General features: G+C 41.4%; 2 long non-coding RNA genes across 2 annotated transcripts; both read left to right on the top strand.

Moving 5' to 3' along the window:
* Window positions 1-11,044: 11,044 nt before the first annotated feature.
* On the top strand, window positions 11,045-16,072 carry LOC141416412 (uncharacterized). The gene is made up of 2 exons (XR_012441140.1): window positions 11,045-11,129; window positions 15,969-16,072. It is a non-coding gene; the product is annotated as an uncharacterized lncRNA (long non-coding RNA).
* Window positions 16,073-16,865: 793 nt separating this feature from the next.
* On the top strand, window positions 16,866-21,897 carry LOC141416411 (uncharacterized). The gene is made up of 2 exons (XR_012441139.1): window positions 16,866-16,950; window positions 21,794-21,897. It is a non-coding gene; the product is annotated as an uncharacterized lncRNA (long non-coding RNA).
* Window positions 21,898-23,410: the final 1,513 nt, after the last annotated feature.

The raw sequence follows: 23,410 nt of genomic DNA, 5'->3' as shown, positions 1-23,410 counted from the left end.
GAGTTTGAATGATTACCTGTGCTGGTGCAGCTATTTTCAGAGGTGTTTGGAGCACAGGGCTCTGTTCCTCACATCTGCTGTTGGGTGATGTGAGTGTGATGTCAGTGCTATAATGTTTGTGAGGAGGTATGAGATCATGAGAACTAACATGCATAGTCAGTCATTTGGGTGTTAGTTTGTGGGAAACCTGGCCGATCAAGTTTGGTTGTGTAACTTCTGTCTGTGAAGGTCAGTGAAATGAACACAATGATTAAAAACACTTTTTTCCATTCCTGAGTTTTAACAAACTTACTGTAGTGGGGGTACATTGTGACTTTTGCCAAAGTTCTTATAATATGCCATAGTTGAATTCATCCCTCCACATTCTCCTTTATTCTCTCTCACCGTATTCCTGGAATAGTTTCATCACGTCTCGTTTTTCCATTTTCATACATGAGTATATAATATTTATACCATATCCTACACCCTTTCCTTATATCCTCACCCCTCCGACAAGTAACAACTCCCTATACAGGACCTATTTTCCATTTCTGTTACCAAAAATCCCTTTTTGTGTTTATTTTGTTTTAGTGTGGGGGGCAGAACTGGGGCTTGAACTCAGGGACTCTATCTTGAGGCAGTTCACCAGCCCCTTTTTTGTGATAGGTGTTTTTGAGACAGGGTCTTGCAAACTATTTGCCCAAGCTGTGTTTGAACCAAGATCTTCCTTATCTCTCCCTTCTGAGTCACAGGGACTGCGGGTGTGAGCCACTGGTGACCCGCACGTTTTTGTTTGTTTAATTAAGATAGCTTTACGGGATGTTTTATTGTGACATTTGCTCATACATATATAGCGTTATGCATATATATATATGTACACGTTATAACACAAATTGGGTCATTCCCTCTATTTTTTGCTTTTCTACTTTATTCTCCTTCTTATGGTAGTTTCAAAAGTTTTTAAAAGTCTGCATTCCTCTACAGAAAGCACAACAACCATATTGACCTGGTTAACCTCCTCCTTTTACCCTCTCTCTCTCATAAATGAGCTCCCCTTAGACCTGTTGTTCATACTACTGCTTGTATGTGTGTCAGGTCTCTAGTGCATGTGTGAGAAAAAACATGTGGCCTTTGGTTTCCCCAACCTGACTAATTTAACTTAAGGTGATGTTCTCTAGTTCCATCCATTTACCTGCAAACAACAAAATTTCATGCTTATTTAAGGCTGAATAAAATTCCATTGTGTGTAAATGCCACAGTTTTGGATCCATGTATCAGTTGTGAGGCATCTTGGCTGTTTACATATGTTAGCTGTTGTGAGTAATGCTGCAGTAAACATGGATGTGCAGGTGTCTGTCTTGTTACCTGGCTTTCATTCATTCAGGTATATCCCTATGAATGATAATGCTGGATCACACAGCAATTCTACTTTGAGTTTCGAGAAGCCTCCATATTGTTTTCCACAGTTGTTGTACTAATTTGCATTCCCACTAACTGCATATGAGGGTTCCATTTTTTTAGACATCCTTGAAAACATTAAGTGTTTCTATTCTTGATTGCCATTACAATGGGAGTGGTTTGGAATCTTGGTATGGTTTTCATTTTTGTTTTCTTTCTGACGAGCGATGGTGACCATTTCTTTATGTAGTTGTAGGTCCTTTGGACTTCTGCCTTGGAACAAGCTCTGTTAAGTTCATTTGTGTATTTCTTCATTGGGTCACTGATTTTTACGGGAATTTAGTCTTTGAGTATATTCTCGGTATTAATTTCAGTCAGATGTATACCTGGCAAAGATTTCCCCATTCTGGAGCCTTGGTTTCTGCTTCTATTCCTCACCACGTCATCTCAAGGTGTGGTTCTAGTGGACTGGCAAGGGAGGAAAAGGTTCCATGGAGGCACAGCACAGACACCTGTTGATCTGATATAAATTCTTCTCTGGTCTGCAGAGTACATCAAAGCACAGGCAGTGAAGGTTGGAAGGAATTCAGCTCATTCACCGGTGTTTCCAGGTGTTCATAAGTATGGGTTCTGCTGAAAGGTACTGTTTTTCATTTAAGCCCAGAAATTGACTTCCACAAAGTGGTTAATATTCATGGGTCACATTCATTGTGTGGGTGTGTTTGTGTGTGGGGCCGCATGTGTGGTTGAAAATAGTTCCTGGATCATTGTCCGTGGATGCTGTGTTCCTAATAATGCCAGTCAGGAATGCTCTTTCGGAAGGCAGTAATTTTGGGTTTTTCTCTGTGTTGTTACTCCCTAGGTAAACTGTAATCAATTCACTGAGGAGGAAAGATTCAGGGATCGTTGAATATGTGCAGGGTATGAGAGGCTATCGTGATGCATATATGTATGTGCCTCGTTACCCTGCTAGAAGTGATTTGAGTTCAAGTGATGGCTTCGGACACTGACTCTCGGTTAGCCTTTAGTTGTTCCTTGGCATAATGGTGGTAGTATGTCTTCCTTCCAAGGACAATGTTGGAACTGATGTCACTTCTTGGGTTTTTCTAAGTTTGATCCTTCCTAAAGTGCTTAAAGTGTCGCCTCAGTAGGGTAACGCCAGGATTTCAGCCTTTGCAGATAACATTCGTCTTGCGTTGAATAGAGGCCAGGCTCCTGGGTGTCTGTGTCTACCTTTCTGTGTGCCTTTCTTGTGTGTATGTGTCTGTCTTTGTCTGTGTGCTTAATATTTCTCATTTGTTCATGTATTAATTTCTTTGCTATTTGTCATAAATTCTCATATTACCAATTGTTTCACACTCTTTGAGTGTATCCGCTGCTTAGGCATGCAGAAGTGTCTTTGAATCAAAATCTATGATTAACGTTGAGGAAATAGATGGAACGAACAAGGCTGGGTGATGTTCTATGACTTCTGGTCTTGCACAAAGTTGTAATTAACTCCATAGAATGTAAGAAATTCACATACAAGATAAATATTAGTATGTCACTCATTCTCTGTGTGTGAGTGTGTGTGGGATGTTTGTTGTTTAGTTTCCTACCACTGGTTGGTAGAATATAGGTTCCTTCCCCAAGTCACTTGAGGAACAGCCTTGTGTGGCACTGACTTTATGTCTTGGGTTCCATGAATGAAAGGTGAACTGTGATGTCCCTCAGAGAACCATTGCAGATTTGAATGTCCTTCCTGGGAGTTTCATGTTTCTTCCATAGGTTGTGGTGTTCCTGAAATCTGCCATTCTTCCGAGAGGTGGTAAGCATTTCAGTCACTAGAGAACCCTAAGCATTCCTTGGCTATAGCGTGTGTGTGCCTGTGTACTTCTCAGATCAAAGTGAAGTAATTTCTGTGTCGTTAGGAAGTGAATTCTTGTGGTCACCTTGAGGCTCTTGGCAGCCAGTGTGTGCTTTTGCGTGTTTTGTTCAAGTTAGGAACACTGTAGGCTGGAAGACAGCCCCAGGTCCTCACTCTGTGACATTTTGGGTCAGTTAAGGGAATACCCTCCCAGATGATGGGAGATGTAGTTCTGAGAAGGAAGTTGCCTCATCCAAGGTTCAGGGAGTTTTCCTGGCTTATTTACCTTCAAAGGGCTTGAGGTGTTTGTGTACTCACCAGGTGAAAGCCTTCCTGTCCTCCAAAGTGTGGGGTCCAGATTGGGAGTAGTTTGGAAGAAGTCAGAAATGTCATGCCAGTTGAACCTTGAATGATCTGAGGAGGGAACGTGGAGGAGAAAAGCAATTCCCAGATCACAAGTTCTTGCCAGGAAACTGCCACACAAATGGCTAGAGACTGAAGGGAGAGGGGCCATAGAGGCAGTGCTTACGTGGTCTGACCAATCAGGACAGACTTGGTTGTGATGTCACAGTGGGATCCCAGCCACTGCAACATACACATTCCCGAGGCAGCTCCTGCCTGGCCTCTTGCTGTGGTAGCACAGCCAGCCAAGCATGGAGAAGCTGGAGGTAGGTGCCACTGTCTCGTGTGGAAGACTTCTCTTTTATTTGGGTCCTCGATATACGGGGCACACGTGGCCTGAGCACACGGGTGACCTGAGCATCCTAGGATCGGGTGATACCATTCCTCAGTAGAGATCTTCATAAACTTTTTTGGTTTTGGTGGAACTGTTGGGACTGGTAATACTGGCGTTGAAACTCAATGCTTTTCACTTGCAAAGCAGTTGCTCTACCCTTTTAGCAACACCTCCTGTCAAATTTCTATAAATCTTTAGATTAAAGAAGTACAGTGAACCCCGAAAAGAATAAACAGAGCCAAACCATCCAACACCAATCACTATATTGTTTAGGAATGGATCGGTATGTGATAAAAAACCCATAGTAATGTACCTGAAATTTGGGCTGTTTGCCCGTGACGTATACCTGCATTTCTCTCACCTCAGCAGGTAGAAACAGGAGGATCGCAGTTCAAAGCCAGCTCTTGCAAGTATTTTCCACAAGCCTCTGTTGAAAATACTCAACGCACAGAAGGTGTGCTGGAGTGGTATGGTTTTTCTTTTTTTAAATATTGTTTATTGAGTACTGTTGTACTGGGTATATGTTGTTACATTTACAAAAGTTTTTTACACTATGTCATAGTTAAAATCATCCCTTCCATCATTTTCCTTTATTATCTCCCTCCCTATTCCTGGAATAGTTTCACAGGTCTCATGTTTCCATTTTCATACATGAGTACACAATATTTCCATCCTATTCACCCTCACAACCATTTACTAATAATCCTCCCTGCTCCCAATGTAACTAACCGCGAGACAAGTCCAGGTTTACTTTCTTGTGTTGTGTTTTTTATTAGTTTATATGTTTGTGTTTGGTGGGACTGGGTCTGTTTTCTTCTTTTGAAAAAAAATGATAATTTTTTGTTTAAGATAGGTCTATAGGGAGTTTCACTGTGACATTTCCATGTACATACGTCTTATGATCCTAATTGTTTCATCCCTTCCTGTTGTCCTTTTTACTTTATTCCCCTTCCATTTTTGATGTATAGAAAATACATCAACCGACCTTATTCACATTCTTAACTTCGTTCTTTTAAATGTTCTCCCTCCCATTAGGGACTCCCCGTCAGATTGAGTTGTTTTTCATAGCACTCTTTGTATATTTATTGGGTCTATATTCTACATCTGAGAGAAAACATGCAGTGTTTGGTTTCAGAACCTGGCTAATTTCACTTAAGATAATGTCCATTTCCATCCATTTCTCTGCAAAGGATAAAATCTCATTCTTTATTGTGGCTGAATCAAATTCCATTGAAAATTCTTGTTTTTCTAATTTACAGATAAAAAGAAAGTTATGCAGTGACACAGATTATCAGGAAATTACCACATGGTTTCTGTTCCACTGGAATTTCAGATTCCACAAACTCAGGTGAGTTAAGGAGCATGTTTGATCAGAGATCTTTCTCTGTGAGGTAAACAACTCCCATACCCCCGCTTCTAGCAGTGACTGAGTTGAGGACGAGTTCATGAGCCCTGGGTCCCTTAGCATGTATGTATCATTGAAGCATTTTTTGTCAGCACCTCAGCAAATGCACTGGTAGGATTTTTGCAGAGGCCATAGATGCTTTATTGCAGGGCAGATGTCAAGATGCCCCTGGGCTTTCAGTGTAAGCCCCTGAGTTTATGGAGGCCTCTTGGATGCCACCAGTAGTTAGCAGATGGGCCTGTCATCTTCCATGTGTTAGTTACCTATATGTGTGTAACAAATTCCTCCAACTTTTAGCATAGTAAACAAGAAAACATAATTCACTCATTTTCTGTGGGTCAGGCATTTGGGAAGTGCCCAGTTGAGCAAAAGTGACCCAAAATGTTAGTAGAATAGGAGCAGCCAAACTGACCTTACATGTCATTTAGACCAACCTTCTTATTTCATAGGGAAATGTATGCAGAGAGTTTGAATGATTACCTGTGCTGGTGCAGCTATTTTCAGAGGTGTTTGGAGCACAGGGCTCTGTTCCTCACATCTGCTGTTGGGTGATGTGAGTGTGATGTCAGTGCTATAATGTTTGTGAGGAGGTATGAGGTCATGAGAACTAACATGCATAGTCAGTCATTTGGGTGTTAGTTTGTGGGAAACCTGGCCGATTAAGTTTGGTTGTGTAACTTCTGTCTGTGAAGGTCAGTGAAATGAACACAATGATTAAAAACACTTTTTTCCATTCCTGAGTTCTAACAAACTTACTGTAGTGGGGGTACATTGTGACTTTTGCCAAAGTTCTTATAATATGCCATAGTTGAATTCATCCCTCCACATTCTCCTTTATTCTCTCTCACCGTATTCCTGGAATAGTTTCATCACGTCTCGTTTTTCCATTTTCATACCTGAGTATATAATATTTATACCATATCCTACACCCTTTCCTTATATCCTCACCCCTCCCACAAGTAACAACTCCCTATACAGGACCTATTTTCCATTTCTGTTACCAAAAATCCCTTTTTGTGTTTATTTTGTTTTAGTGTGGGGGGCAGAACTGGGGCTTGAACTCAGGGACTCTACCTTGAGGCAGTTCACCAGCCGTTTTTTTGTGATAGGTGTTTTTGAGACAGGGTCTTGCAAACTATTTGCCCAAGCTGTGTTTGAACCAAGATCTTCCTTATCTCTCCCTTCTGAGTCACAGGGACTGCGGGTGTGAGCCACTGGTGACCCGCACATTTTTGTTTAATTAAGATAGCTATACGGGATGTTTCATTGTGACATTTGCTCATACATATATAGCTCTATGCATATATATATATGTACACGTTATAACACAAATTGGGTCATTCCCTCTATTTTTTGCTTTTCTACTTTATTCTCCTTCTTATGGTAGTTTCAAAAGTTTTTAAAAGTCTGCATTCCTCTACAGAAAGCACAACAACCATATTGACCTGGTTAACCTCCTCCTTTTACCCTCTCTCTCTCATAAATGAGCTCCCCTTAGACCTGTTGTTCATACTACTGCTTGTATGTGTGTCAGGTCTCTAGTGCATGTGTGAGAAAAAACATGTGGCCTTTGGTTTCCCCAACCTGACTAATTTAACTTAAGGTGATGTTCTCTAGTTCCATCCATTTACCTGCAAACAACAAAACTTCATGCTTATTTAAGGCTGAATAAAATTCCATTGTGTGTAAATGCCACAGTTTTGGATCCATGTATCAGTTGAGAGGCATCTTGGCTGTTTACATATGTTAGCTGTTGTGAGTAATGCTGCAGTAAACATGGATGTGCAGGTGTCTGTCTTGTTACCTGGCTTTCATTCATTCAGGTATATCCCTATGAATGATAATGCTGGATCACACAGCAATTCTACTTTGAGGTTCGAGAAGCCTCCATATTGTTTTCCACAGTTGTTGTACTAATTTGCATTCCCACTAACTGCATATGAGGGTTCCTTTTTTTTAGACATCCTTGAAAACATTAGTTGTTTGTATTCTTGATAGCCATTACAATGGGAGTGGTTTGGAATCTTGGTATGGTTTTCATTTTTGTTTTCTTTCTGACGAGCGATGGTGAGCATTTCTTTACGTAGTTGTAGGTCCTTTGGACTTCTGCCTTGGAACAAGCTCTGTTATGTTCATTTGTGTATTTCTTCATTGGGTCACTGATTTTTACGGGAATTTAGTTTTTGAGTATATTCTCGGTATTAATTTCAGTCAGATGTATACCTGGCAAAGATTTCCCCATTCTGGAGCCTTGGTTTCTGCTTCTATTCCTCACCACGTCATCTCAAGGTGTGGTTCTAGTGGACTGGCAAGGGAGGAAAAGGTTCCATGGAGGCACAGCACAGACACCTGTTGATCTGATATAAATTCTTCTCTGGTCTGCAGAGTACATCAAAGCACAGGCAGTGAAGGTTGGAAGGAATTCAGCTCATTCACCGGTGTTTCCAGGTGTTCATAAGTATGGGTTCTGCTGAAAGGTACTTTTTTTCATTTAAGCCCAGAAATTGACTTCCACAAAGTGGTTAATATTCATGGGTCACATTCATTGTGTGGGTGTGTTTGTGTGTGGGGCCGCATGTGTGGTTGAAAATAGTTCCTGGATCATTGTCCGTGGATGCTGTGTTCCTAATAATGCCAGTCAGGAATGCTCTTTCGGAAGGCAGTAATTTTGGGTTTTTCTCTGTGTTGTTACTCCCTAGGTAAACTGTAATCAATTCACTGAGGAGGAAAGATTCAGGGATCGTTGAATATGTGCAGGGTATGAGAGGCTATCGTGATGCATATATGTATGTGCCTCGTTACCCTGCTAGAAGTGATTTGAGTTCAAGTGATGGCTTCGGACACTGACTCTCGGTTAGCCTTTAGTTGTTCCTTGGCATAATGGTGGTAGTATGTCTTCCTTCCAAGGACAATGTTGGAACTGATGTCACTTCTTGGGTTTTTCTAAGTTTGATCCTTCCTAAAGTGCTTAAAGTGTCGCCTCAGTAGGGTAACGCCAGGATTTCAGCCTTTGCAGATAACATTCGTCTTGCGTTGAATAGAGGCCAGGCTCCTGGGTGTCTGTGTCTACCTTTCTGTGTGCCTTTCTTGTGTGTATGTGTCTGTCTTTGTCTGTGTGCTTAATATTTCTCATTTGTTCATGTATTAATTTCTTTGCTATTTGTCATAAATTCTCATATTACCAATTGTTTCACACTCTTTGAGTGTATCCGCTGCTTAGGCATGCAGAAGTGTCTTTGAATCAAAATCTATGATTAACGTTGAGGAAATAGATGGAACGAACAAGGCTGGGTGATGTTCTATGACTTCTGGTCTTGCACAAAGTTGTAATTAACTCCATAGAATGTAAGAAATTCACATACAAGATAAATATTAGTATGTCACTCATTCTCTGTGTGTGAGTGTGTGTGGGATGTTTGTTGTTTAGTTTCCTACCACTGGTTGGTAGAATATAGGTTCCTTCCCCAAGTCACTTGAGGAACAGCCTTGTGTGGCACTGACTTTATGTCTTGGGTTCCATGAATGAAAGGTGAACTGTGATGTCCCTCAGAGAACCATTGCAGATTTGAATGTCCTTCCTGAGAGTTTCATGTTTCTTCCATAGGTTGTGGTGTTCCTGAAATCTGCCATTCTTCCGAGAGGTGGTAAGCATTTCAGTCACTAGAGAACCCTAAGCATTCCTTGGCTATAGCGTGTGTGTGCCTGTGTACTTCTCAGATCAAAGTGAAGTAATTTCTGTGTCGTTAGGAAGTGAATTCTTGTGGTCACCTTGAGGCTCTTGGCAGCCAGTGTGTGCTTTTGCGTGTTTTGTTCAAGTTAGGAACACTGTAGGCTGGAAGGCAGCCCCAGGCCCTCACTCTGTGATATTTTGGGTCAGTTAAGGGAATACCCTCCCAGATGATGGGAGATGTAGTTCTGAGAAGGAAGTTGCCTCATCCAAGGTTCAGGGAGTTTTCCTGGCTTATTTACCTTCAAAGGGCTTGAGGTGTTTGTGTACTCACCAGGTGAAAGCCTTCCTGTCCTCCAAAGTGTGGGGTCCAGATTGGGAGTAGTTTGGAAGAAGTCAGAAATGTCATGCCAGTTGAACCTTGAATGATCTGAGGAGGGAACGTGGAGGAGAAAAGCAATTCCCAGATCACAAGTTCTTGCCAGGAAACTGCCACACAAATGGCTAGAGACTGAAGGGAGAGGGGCCATAGAGGCAGTGCTTACGTGGTCTGACCAATCAGGACAGACTTGGTTGTGATGTCACAGTGGGATCCCAGCCACTGCAACATACACATTCCCGAGGCAGCTCCTGCCTGGCCTCTTGCTATGGTAGCACAGCCAGCCAAGCATGGAGAAGCTGGAGGTAGGTGCCACTGTCTCGTGTGGAAGACTTCTCTTTTATTTGGGTCCTCGATATACGGGGCACACGTGGCCTGAGCACACGGGTGACCTGAGCATCCTAGGATCAGGTGATACCATTCCTCAGTAGAGATCTTCATAAACTTTTTTGGTTTTGGTGGAACTGTTGGGACTGGTAATACTGGCGTTGAAACTCAATGCTTTTCACTTGCAAAGCAGTTGCTCTACCCTTTTAGCAACACCTCCTGTCAAATTTCTATAAATCTTTAGATTAAAGAAGTACAGTGAACCCCGAAAAGAATAAACAGAGCCAAACCATCCAACACCAATCACTATATTGTTTAGGAATGGATCGGTATGTGATAAAAAACCCATAGTAATGTACCTGAAATTTGGGCTGTTTGCCCGTGACGTATACCTGCATTTCTCTCACCTCAGCAGGTAGAAACAGGAGGATCGCAGTTCAAAGCCAGCTCTTGCAAGTATTTTCCACAAGCCTCTGTTGAAAATACTCAACGCACAGAAGGTGTGTTGGAGTGGTATGGTTTTTCTTTTTTTAAATATTGTTTATTGAGTACTGTTGTACTGGGTATATGTTGTTACATTTACAAAAGTTTTTTCCACTATGTCATAGTTAAAATCATCCCTTCCATCATTTTCCTTTATTATCTCCCTCCCTATTCCTGGAATAGTTTCACAGGTCTCATGTTTCCATTTTCATACATGAATACACAATATTTCCATCCTATTCACCCTCACAACCATTTACTAATAATCCTCCCTGCTCCCAATGTAACTAACCGCGAGACAGGTCCAGGTTTACTTTCTTGTGTTGTGTTTTTTATTAGTTTATGTTTGTGTTTGGTGGGACTGGGTCTGTTTTCTTCTTTTGAAAAAAAATGATAATTTTTTGTTTAAGATAGGTCTATAGGGAGTTTCACTGTGACATTTCCATGTACATACGTCTTATGATCCTAATTGTTTCATCCCTTCCTGTTGTCCTTTTTACTTTATTCCCCTTCCATTTTTGATGTATAGAAAATACATCAACCGACCTTATTCACATTCTTAACTTCGTTCTTTTAAATGTTCTCCCTCCCGTTAGGGACTCCCCGTCAGATTGAGTTGTTTTTCATAGCACTCTTTGTATATATATTGGGTCTATATTCTACATCTGAGAGAAAACATGCAGTGTTTGGTTTCAGAACCTGGCTAATTTCACTTAAGATAATCTCCATTTCCATCCATTTCTCTGCAAAGGATAAAATCTCATTCTTTATTGTGGCTGAATCAAATTCCATTGAAAATTCTTGTTTTTCTAATTTACAGATAAAAAGAAAGTTATGCAGTGACACAGATTATCAGGAAATTACCACATGGTTTCTGTTCCACTGGAATTTCAGATTCCACAAACTCAGGTGAGTTAAGGAGCATGTTTGATCAGAGATCTTTCTCTGTGAGGTAAACAACTCCCATACCCCCGCTTCTAGCAGTGACTGAGTTGAGGACGAGTTCATGAGCCCTGGGTCCCTTAGCATGTATGTATCATTGAAGCATTGTTTGTCAGCACCCCAGCAAATGCACTGGTAGGATTTTTGCAGAGGCCATAGATGCCTTATTGCAGGGCAGATGTCAAGATGCCCCTGGGCTTTCAGTGTAAGCCCCTGAGTTTATGGAGGCCTCTTGGATGCCACCAGTAGTTAGCAGATGGGCCTGTCATCTTCCATGTGTTAGTTACCTATATGTGTGTAACAAATTCCTCCAACTTTTAGCATAGTAAACAAGAAAACATAATTCACTCATTTTCTGTGGGTCAGGCATTTGGGAAGTGCCCAGTTGAGCAAAAGTGACCCAAAATGTTAGTAGAATAGGAGAAGCCAAACTGACCTTACATGTCATTTAGACCAACCTTCTTATTTGATAGGGAAATGTATGCAGAGAGTTTGAATGATTACCTGTGCTGGTGCAGCTATTTTCAGAGGTGTTTGGAGCACAGGGCTCTGTTCCTCACATCTGCTGTTGGGTGATGTGAGTGTGATGTCAGTGCTATAATGTTTGTGAGGAGGTATGAGGTCATGAGAACTAACATGCATAGTCAGTCATTTGGGTGTTAGTTTGTGGGAAACCTGGCCGATTAAGTTTGGTTGTGTAACTTCTGTCTGTGAAGGTCAGTGAAATGAACACAATGATTAAAAACACTTTTTTCCATTCCTGAGTTCTAACAAACTTACTGTAGTGGGGGTACATTGTGACTTTTGCCAAAGTTCTTATAATATGCCATAGTTGAATTCATCCCTCCACATTCTCCTTTATTCTGTCTCACCGTATTCCTGGAATAGTTTCATCACGTCTCGTTTTTCCATTTTCATACCTGAGTATATAATATTTATACCATATCCTACACCCTTTCCTTATATCCTCACCCCTCCCACAAGTAACAACTCCCTATACAGGACCTATTTTCCATTTCTGTTACCAAAAATCCCTTTTTGTGTTTATTTTGTTTTAGTGTGGGGGGCAGAACTGGGGCTTGAACTCAGGGACTCTACCTTGAGGCAGTTCACCAGCCGTTTTTTTGTGATAGGTGTTTTTGAGACAGGGTCTTGCAAACTATTTGCCCAAGCTGTGTTTGAACCAAGATCTTCCTTATCTCTCCCTTCTGAGTCACAGGGACTGCGGGTGTGAGCCACTGGTGACCCGCACATTTTTGTTTAATTAAGATAGCTATACGGGATGTTTCATTGTGACATTTGCTCATACATATATAGCTCTATGCATATATATATATGTACACGTTATAACACAAATTGGGTCATTCCCTCTATTTTTTGCTTTTCTACTTTATTCTCCTTCTTATGGTAGTTTCAAAAGTTTTTAAAAGTCTGCATTCCTCTACAGAAAGCACAACAACCATATTGACCTGGTTAACCTCCTCCTTTTACCCTCTCTCTCTCATAAATGAGCTCCCCTTAGACCTGTTGTTCATACTACTGCTTGTATGTGTGTCAGGTCTCTAGTGCATGTGTGAGAAAAAACATGTGGCCTTTGGTTTACCCAACCTGACTAATTTAACTTAAGGTGATGTTCTCTAGTTCCATCCATTTACCTGCAAACAACAAAACTTCATGCTTATTTAAGGCTGAATAAAATTCCATTGTGTGTAAATGCCACAGTTTTGGATCCATGTATCAGTTGAGAGGCATCTTGGCTGTTTACATATGTTAGCTGTTGTGAGTAATGCTGCAGTAAACATGGATGTGCAGGTGTCTGTCTTGTTACCTGGCTTTCATTCATTCAGGTATATCCCTATGAATGATAATGCTGGATCACACAGCAATTCTACTTTGAGGTTCGAGAAGCCTCCATATTGTTTTCCACAGTTGTACTAATTTGCATTCCCACTAACTGCATATGAGGGTTCCTTTTTTTTAGACATCCTTGAAAACATTAGTTGTTTGTATTCTTGATAGCCATTACAATGGGAGTGGTTTGGAATCTTGGTATGGTTTTCATTTTTGTTTTCTTTCTGACGAGCCATGGTGAGCATTTCTTTATGTAGTTGTAAGTCCTTTGGACTTCTGCCTTGGAACAAGCACTGTTATGTTCATTTGTGTATTTCTTCATTGGGTCTCTGATTTTTACGGGAATTTAGTTTTTGAGTATATTCTCGGTATTAATTTCAGTCAGATGTATACCTGGCAAAGATTTCCCCATTCTGGAGCCTTGGTTTCTGCTTCTATTCCTCACCACGTCATCTCAAGGTGTGGTTCTAGTGGACTAGCAAGGGAGGAAAAGGTTCCATGGAGGCACAGCACAGACACCTGTTGATCTGATATAAATTCTTCTCTGGTCTGCAGAGTACATCAAAGCACAGGCAGTGAAGGTTGGAAGGAATTCACCTCATTCACCGGTGTTTCCAGGTGTTCATAAGTATGGGTTCTGCTGAAAGGTACTTTTTTTCATTTAAGCCCAGAAATTGACTTCCACAAAGTGGTTAATATTCATGGGTCACATTCATTGTGTGGGTGTGTTTGTGTGTGGGGCCGCATGTGTGGTTGAAAATAGTTCCTGGATCATTGTCCGTGGATGCTGTGTTCCTAATAATGCCAGTCAGGAATGCTCTTTCGGAAGGCAGTAATTTTGGGTTTTTCTCTGTGTTGTTACTCCCTAGGTAAACTGTAATCAATTCACTGAGGAGGAAAGATTCAGGGATCGTTGAATATGTGCAGGGTATGAGAGGCTATCGTGATGCATATATGTATGTGCCTCGTTACCCTGCTAGAAGTGATTTGAGTTCAAGTGATGGCTTCGGACACTGACTCTCAGTTAGCCTTTAGTTGTTCCTTGGCATAATGGTGGTAGTATGTCTTCCTTCCAAGGACAATGTTGGAACTGATGTCACTTCTTGGGTTTTTCTAAGTTTGATCCTTCCTAAAGTGCTTAAAGTGTCGCCTCAGTAGGGTAACGCCAGGATTTCAGCCTTTGCAGATAACATTCGACTTGCGTTGTATAGAGGCCAGGCTCCTGGGTGTCTGTGTCTACCTTTCTGTGTGCCTTTCTTGTGTGTATGTGTCTGTCTTTGTCTGTGTGCTTAATATTTCTCATTTGTTCATGTATTAATTTCTTTGCTATTTGTCATAAATTCTCATATTACCAATTGTTTCACACTCTTTGAGTGTATCCGCTGCTTAGGCATGCAGAAGTGTCTTTGAATCAAAATCTATCATTAACGTTGAGGAAATAGATGGAACGAACAAGGCTGGGTGATGTTCTATGACTTCTGGTCTTGCACAAAGTTGTAATTAACTCCATAGAATGTAAGAAATTCACATACAAGATAAATATTAGTATGTCACTCATTCTCTGTGTGTGAGTGTGTGTGGGATGTTTGTTGTTTAGTTTCCTACCACTGGTTGGTAGAATATAGGTTCCTTCCCCAAGTCACTTGAGGAACAGCCTTGTGTGGCACTGACTTTATGTCTTGGGTTCCATGAATGAAAGGTGAACTGTGATGTCCCTCAGAGAACCATTGCAGATTTGAATGTCCTTCCTGAGAGTTTCATGTTTCTTCCATAGGTTGTGGTGTTCCTGAAATCTGCCATTCTTCCGAGAGGTGGTAAGCATTTCAGTCACTAGAGAACCCTAAGCATTCCTTGGCTATAGCGTGTGTGTGCCTGTGTACTTCTCAGATCAAAGTGAAGTAATTTCTGTGTCGTTAGGAAGTGAATTCTTGTGGTCACCTTGAGGCTCTTGGCAGCCAGTGTGTGCTTTTGCGTGTTTTGTTCAAGTTAGGAACACTGTAGGCTGGAAGACAGCCCCAGGTCCTCACTCTGTGACATTTTGGGTCAGTTAAGGGAATACCCTCCCAGATGATGGGAGATGTAGTTCTGAGAAGGAAGTTGCCTCATCCAAGGTTCAGGGAGTTTTCCTGGCTTATTTACCTTCAAAGGGCTTGAGGTGTTTGTGTACTCACCAGGTGAAAGCCTTCCTGTCCTCCAAAGTGTGGGGTCCAGATTGGGAGTAGTTTGGAAGAAGTCAGAAATGTCATGCCAGTTGAACCTTGAATGATCTGAGGAGGGAACGTGGAGGAGAAAAGCAATTCCCAGATCACAAGTTCTTGCCAGGAAACTGCCACACAAATGGCTAGAGACTGAAGGGAGAGGGGCCATAGAGGCAGTGCTTACGTGGTCTGACCAATCAGGACAGACTTGGTTGTGATGTCACAGTGGGATCCCAGCCACTGCAACATACACATTCCCGAGGCAGCTCCTGCCTGGCCTCTTGCTGTGGTAGCACAGCCAGCCAAGCATGGAGAAGCTGGAGGTAGGTGCCACTGTCTCGTGTGGAAGACTTCTCTTTTATTTGGGTCCTCGATATACGGGGCACACGTGGCCTGAGCACACGGGTGACCTGAGCATCCTAGGATCGGGTGATACCATTCCTCAGTAGAGATCTTCATAAACTTTTTTGGTTTTGGTGGAACTGTTGGGACTGGTAATACTGGCGTTGAAACTCAATGCTTTTCACTTGCAAAGCAGTTGCTCTACCCTTTTAGCAACACCTCCTGTCAAATTTCTATAAATCTTTAGATTAAAGAAGTACAGTGAACCCCGAAAAGAATAAACAGAGCCAAACCATCCAACACCAATCACTATATTGTTTAGGAATGGATCGGTATGTGATAAAAAACCCATAGTAATGTACCTGAAATTTGGGCTGTTTGCCCGTGACGTATACCTGCATTTCTCTCACCTCAGCAGGTAGAAACAGGAGGATCGCAGTTCAAAGCCAGCTCTTGCAAGTATTTTCCACAAGCCTCTGTTGAAAATACTCAACGCACAGAAGGTGTGCTGGAGTGGTATGGTTTTTCTTTTTTTAAATATTGTTTATTGAGTACTGTTGTACTGGGTATATGTTGTTACATTTACAAAAGTTTTTTACACTATGTCATAGTTAAAATCATCCCTTCCATCATTTTCCTTTATTATCTCCCTCCCTATTCCTGGAATAGTTTCACAGGTCTCATGTTTCCATTTTCATACATGAGTACACAATATTTCCATCCTATTCACCCTCACAACCATTTACTAATAATCCTCCCTGCTCCCAATGTAACTAACCGCGAGACAAGTCCAGGTTTACTTTCTTGTGTTGTGTTTTTTATTAGTTTATATGTTTGTGTTTGGTGGGACTGGGTCTGTTTTCTTCTTTTGAAAAAAAGTGATAATTTTTTGTTTAAGATAGGTCTATAGGGAGTTTCACTGTGACATTTCCATGTACATACGTCTTATGATCCTAATTGTTTCATCCCTTCCTGTTGTCCTTTTTACTTTATTCCCCTTCCATTTTTGATGTATAGAAAATACATCAACCGACCTTATTCACATTCTTAACTTCGTTCTTTTAAATGTTCTCCCTCCCATTAGGGACTCCCCGTCAGATTGAGTTGTTTTTCATAGCACTCTTTGTATATTTATTGGGTCTATATTCTACATCTGAGAGAAAACATGCAGTGTTTGGTTTCAGAACCTGGCTAATTTCACTTAAGATAATGTCCATTTCCATCCATTTCTCTGCAAAGGATAAAATCTCATTCTTTATTGTGGCTGAATCAAATTCCATTGAAAATTCTTGTTTTTCTAATTTACAGATAAAAAGAAAGTTATGCAGTGACACAGATTATCAGGAAATTACCACATGGTTTCTGTTCCACTGGAATTTCAGATTCCACAAACTCAGGTGAGTTAAGGAGCATGTTTGATCAGAGATCTTTCTCTGTGAGGTAAACAACTCCCATACCCCCGCTTCTAGCAGTGACTGAGTTGAGGACGAGTTCATGAGCCCTGGGTCCCTTAGCATGTATGTATCATTGAAGCATTTTTTGTCAGCACCTCAGCAAATGCACTGGTAGGATTTTTGCAGAGGCCATAGATGCTTTATTGCAGGGCAGATGTCAAGATGCCCCTGGGCTTTCAGTGTAAGCCCCTGAGTTTATGGAGGCCTCTTGGATGCCACCAGTAGTTAGCAGATGGGCCTGTCATCTTCCATGTGTTAGTTACCTATATGTGTGTAACAAATTCCTCCAACTTTTAGCATAGTAAACAAGAAAACATAATTCACTCATTTTCTGTGGGTCAGGCATTTGGGAAGTGCCCAGTTGAGCAAAAGTGACCCAAAATGTTAGTAGAATAGGAGCAGCCAAACTGACCTTACATGTCATTTAGACCAACCTTCTTATTTGATAGGGAAATGTATGCAGAGAGTTTGAATGATTACCTGTGCTGGTGCAGCTATTTTCAGAGGTGTTTGGAGCACAGGGCTCTGTTCCTCACATCTGCTGTTGGGTGATGTGAGTGTGATGTCAGTGCTATAATGTTTGTGAGGAGGTATGAGGTCATGAGAACTAACATGCATAGTCAGTCATTTGGGTGTTAGTTTGTGGGAAACCTGGCCGATTAAGTTTGGTTGTGTAACTTCTGTCTGTGAAGGTCAGTGAAATGAACACAATGATTAAAAACACTTTTTTCCATTCCTGAGTTCTAACAAACTTACTGTAGTGGGGGTACATTGTGACTTTTGCCAAAGTTCTTATAATATGCCATAGTTGAATTCATCCCTCCACATTCTCCTTTATTCTCTCTCACCGTATTCCTGGAATAGTTTCATCACGTCTCGTTTTTCCATTTTCATACCTGAGTATATAATATTTATACCATATCCTACACCCTTTCCTTATATCCTCACCCCTCCCACAAGTAACAACTCCCTATACAGGACCTATTTTCCATTTCTGTTACCAAAAATCCCTTTTTGTGTTTATTTTGTTTTAGTGTGGGGGGCAGAACTGGGGCTTGAACTCAGGGACTCTACCTTGAGGCAGTTCACCAGCCGTTTTTTTGTGATAGGTGTTTTTGAGACAGGGTCTTGCAAACTATTTGCCCAAGCTGTGTTTGAACCAAGATCTTCCTTATCTCTCCCTTCTGAGTCACAGGGACTGCGGGTGTGAGCCACTGGTGACCCGCACATTTTTGTTTAATTAAGATAGCTATACGGGATGTTTCATTGTGACATTTGCTCATACATATATAACTCTATGCATATATATATATGTACACGTTATAACACAAATTGGGTCATTCCCTCTATTTTTTGCTTTTCTACTTTATTCTCCTTCTTATGGTAGTTTCAAAAGATTTTAAAAGTCTGCATTCCTCTACAGAAAGCACAACAACCATATTGACCTGGTTAACCTCCTCCTTTTACCCTCTCTCTCTCATAAATGAGCTCCCCTTAGACCTGTTGTTCATACTACTGCTTGTATGTGTGTCAGGTCTCTAGTGCATGTGTGAGAAAAAACATGTGGCCTTTGGTTTCCCCAACCTGACTAATTTAACTTAAGGTGATGTTCTCTAGTTCCATCCATTTACCTGCAAACAACAAAACTTCATGCTTATTTAAGGCTGAATAAAATTCCATTGTGTGTAAATGCCACAGTTTTGGATCCATGTATCAGTTGAGAGGCATCTTGGCTGTTTACATATGTTAGCTGTTGTGAGTAATGCTGCAGTAAACATGGATGTGCAGGTGTCTGTCTTGTTACCTGGCTTTCATTCATTCAGGTATATCCCTATGAATGATAATGCTGGATCACACAGCAATTCTACTTTGAGGTTCGAGAAGCCTCCATATTGTTTTCCACAGTTGTTGTACTAATTTGCATTCCCACTAACTGCATATGAGGGTTCCTTTTTTTTTAGACATCCTTGAAAACATTAGTTGTTTGTATTCTTGATAGCCATTACAATGGGAGTGGTTTGGAATCTTGGTATGGTTTTCATTTTTGTTTTCTTTCTGACGAGCGATGGTGAGCATTTCTTTATGTAGTTGTAGGTCCTTTGGACTTCTGCCTTGGAACAAGCTCTGTTATGTTCATTTGTGTATTTCTTCATTGGGTCACTGATTTTTACGGGAATTTAGTTTTTGAGTATATTCTCGGTATTAATTTCAGTCAGATGTATACCTGGCAAAGATTTCCCCATTCTGGAGCCTTGGTTTCTGCTTCTATTCCTCACCACGTCATCTCAAGGTGTGGTTCTAGTGGACTGGCAAGGGAGGAAAAGGTTCCATGGAGGTACAGCACAGACACCTGTTGATCTGATATAAATTCTTCTCTGGTCTGCAGAGTACATCAAAGCACAGGCAGTGAAGGTTGGAAGGAATTCAGCTCATTCACCGGTGTTTCCAGGTGTTCATAAGTATGGGTTCTGCTGAAAGGTACTTTTTTTCATTTAAGCCCAGAAATTGACTTCCACAAAGTGGTTAATATTCATGGGTCACATTCATTGTGTGGGTGTGTTTGTGTGTGGGGCCGCATGTGTGGTTGAAAATAGTTCCTGGATCATTGTCCGTGGATGCTGTGTTCCTAATAATGCCAGTCAGGAATGCTCTTTCGGAAGGCAGTAATTTTGGGTTTTTCTCTGTGTTGTTACTCCCTAGGTAAACTGTAATCAATTCACTGAGGAGGAAAGATTCAGGGATCGTTGAATATGTGCAGGGTATGAGAGGCTATCGTGATGCATATATGTATGTGCCTCGTTACCCTGCTAGAAGTGATTTGAGTTCAAGTGATGGCTTCGGACACTGACTCTCGGTTAGCCTTTAGTTGTTCCTTGGCATAATGGTGGTAGTATGTCTTCCTTCCAAGGACAATGTTGGAACTGATGTCACTTCTTGGGTTTTTCTAAGTTTGATCCTTCCTAAAGTGCTTAAAGTGTCGCCTCAGTAGGGTAACGCCAGGATTTCAGCCTTTGCAGATAACATTCGTCTTGCGTTGAATAGAGGCCAGGCTCCTGGGTGTCTGTGTCTACCTTTCTGTGTGCCTTTCTTGTGTGTATGTGTCTGTCTTTGTCTGTGTGCTTAATATTTCTCATTTGTTCATGTATTAATTTCTTTGCTATTTGTCATAAATTCTCATATTACCAATTGTTTCACACTCTTTGAGTGTATCCGCTGCTTAGGCATGCAGAAGTGTCTTTGAATCAAAATCTATGATTAACGTTGAGGAAATAGATGGAACGAACAAGGCTGGGTGATGTTCTATGACTTCTGGTCTTGCACAAAGTTGTAATTAACTCCATAGAATGTAAGAAATTCACATACAAGATAAATATTAGTATGTCACTCATTCTCTGTGTGTGAGTGTGTGTGGGATGTTTGTTGTTTAGTTTCCTACCACTGGTTGGTAGAATATAGGTTCCTTCCCCAAGTCACTTGAGGAACAGCCTTGTGTGGCACTGACTTTATGTCTTGGGTTCCATGAATGAAAGGTGAACTGTGATGTCCCTCAGAGAACCATTGCAGATTTGAATGTCCTTCCTGAGAGTTTCATGTTTCTTCCATAGGTTGTGGTGTTCCTGAAATCTGCCATTCTTCCGAGAGGTGGTAAGCATTTCAGTCACTAGAGAACCCTAAGCATTCCTTGGCTATAGCGTGTGTGTGCCTGTGTACTTCTCAGATCAAAGTGAAGTAATTTCTGTGTCGTTAGGAAGTGAATTCTTGTGGTCACCTTGAGGCTCTTGGCAGCCAGTGTGTGCTTTTGCGTGTTTTGTTCAAGTTAGGAACACTGTAGGCTGGAAGGCAGCCCCAGGCCCTCACTCTGTGATATTTTGGGTCAGTTAAGGGAATACCCTCCCAGATGATGGGAGATGTAGTTCTGAGAAGGAAGTTGCCTCATCCAAGGTTCAGGGAGTTTTCCTGGCTTATTTACCTTCAAAGGGCTTGAGGTGTTTGTGTACTCACCAGGTGAAAGCCTTCCTGTCCTCCAAAGTGTGGGGTCCAGATTGGGAGTAGTTTGGAAGAAGTCAGAAATGTCATGCCAGTTGAACCTTGAATGATCTGAGGAGGGAACGTGGAGGAGAAAAGCAATTCCCAGATCACAAGTTCTTGCCAGGAAACTGCCACACAAATGGCTGGAGACTGAAGGGAGAGGGGCCATAGAGGCAGTGCTTACGTGGTCTGACCAATCAGGACAGACTTGGTTGTGATGTCACAGTGGGATCCCAGCCACTGCAACATACACATTCCCGAGGCAGCTCCTGCCTGGCCTCTTGCTGTGGTAGCACAGCCAGCCAAGCATGGAGAAGCTGGAGGTAGGTGCCACTGTCTCGTGTGGAAGACTTCTCTTTTATTTGGGTCCTCGATATACGGGGCACACGTGGCCTGAGCACACGGGTGACCTGAGCATCCTAGGATCGGGTGATACCATTCCTCAGTAGAGATCTTCATAAACTTTTTTGGTTTTGGTGGAACTGTTGGGACTGGTAATACTGGCGTTGAAACTCAATGCTTTTCACTTGCAAAGCAGTTGCTCTACCCTTTTAGCAACACCTCCTGTCAAATTTCTATAAATCTTTAGATTAAAGAAGTACAGTGAACCCCGAAAAGAATAAACAGAGCCAAACCATCCAACACCAATCACTATATTGTTTAGGAATGGATCGGTATGTGATAAAAAACCCATAGTAATGTACCTGAAATTTGGGCTGTTTGCCCGTGACGTATACCTGCATTTCTCTCACCTCAGCAGGTAGAAACAGGAGGATCGCAGTTCAAAGCCAGCTCTTGCAAGTATTTTCCACAAGCCTCTGTTGAAAATACTCAACGCACAGAAGGTGTGCTGGAGTGGTATGGTTTTTCTTTTTTTAAATATTGTTTATTGAGTACTGTTGTACTGGGTATATGTTGTTACATTTACAAAAGTTTTTTACACTATGTCATAGTTAAAATCATCCCTTCCATCATTTTCCTTTATTATCTCCCTCCCTATTCCTGGAATAGTTTCACAGGTCTCATGTTTCCATTTTCATACATGAGTACACAATATTTCCATCCTATTCACCCTCACAACCATTTACTAATAATCCTCCCTGCTCCCAATGTAACTAACCGCGAGACAAGTCCAGGTTTACTTTCTTGTGTTGTGTTTTTTATTAGTTTATATGTTTGTGTTTGGTGGGACTGGGTCTGTTTTCTTCTTTTGAAAAAAAATGATAATTTTTTGTTTAAGATAGGTCTATAGGGAGTTTCACTGTGACATTTCCATGTACATACGTCTTATGATCCTAATTGTTTCATCCCTTCCTGTTGTCCTTTTTACTTTATTCCCCTTCCATTTTTGATGTATAGAAAATACATCAACCGACCTTATTCACATTCTTAACTTCGTTCTTTTAAATGTTCTCCCTCCCATTAGGGACTCCCCGTCAGATTGAGTTGTTTTTCATAGCACTCTTTGTATATTTATTGGGTCTATATTCTACATCTGAGAGAAAACATGCAGTGTTTGGTTTCAGAACCTGGCTAATTTCACTTAAGATAATGTCCATTTCCATCCATTTCTCTGCAAAGGATAAAATCTCATTCTTTATTGTGGCTGAATCAAATTCCATTGAAAATTCTTGTTTTTCTAATTTACAGATAAAAAGAAAGTTATGCAGTGACACAGATTATCAGGAAATTACCACATGGTTTCTGTTCCACTGGAATTTCAGATTCCACAAACTCAGGTGAGTTAAGGAGCATGTTTGATCAGAGATCTTTCTCTGTGAGGTAAACAACTCCCATACCCCCGCTTCTAGCAGTGACTGAGTTGAGGACGAGTTCATGAGCCCTGGGTCCCTTAGCATGTATGTATCATTGAAGCATTTTTTGTCAGCACCTCAGCAAATGCACTGGTAGGATTTTTGCAGAGGCCATAGATGCTTTATTGCAGGGCAGATGTCAAGATGCCCCTGGGCTTTCAGTGTAAGCCCCTGAGTTTATGGAGGCCTCTTGGATGCCACCAGTAGTTAGCAGATGGGCCTGTCATCTTCCATGTGTTAGTTACCTATATGTGTGTAACAAATTCCTCCAACTTTTAGCATAGTAAACAAGAAAACATAATTCACTCATTTTCTGTGGGTCAGGCATTTGGGAAGTGCCCAGTTGAGCAAAAGTGACCCAAAATGTTAGTAGAATAGGAGCAGCCAAACTGACCTTACATGTCATTTAGACCAACCTTCTTATTTGATAGGGAAATGTATGCAGAGAGTTTGAATGATTACCTGTGCTGGTGCAGCTATTTTCAGAGGTGTTTGGAGCACAGGGCTCTGTTCCTCACATCTGCTGTTGGGTGATGTGAGTGTGATGTCAGTGCTATAAT

This window comes from Castor canadensis, chromosome 14 (assembly GCF_047511655.1).
Source record: "Castor canadensis chromosome 14, mCasCan1.hap1v2, whole genome shotgun sequence".
Lineage (NCBI taxonomy): Eukaryota > Metazoa > Chordata > Mammalia > Rodentia > Castoridae > Castor > Castor canadensis.
This window is presented reverse-complemented; position numbering and strand designations above follow the sequence as displayed.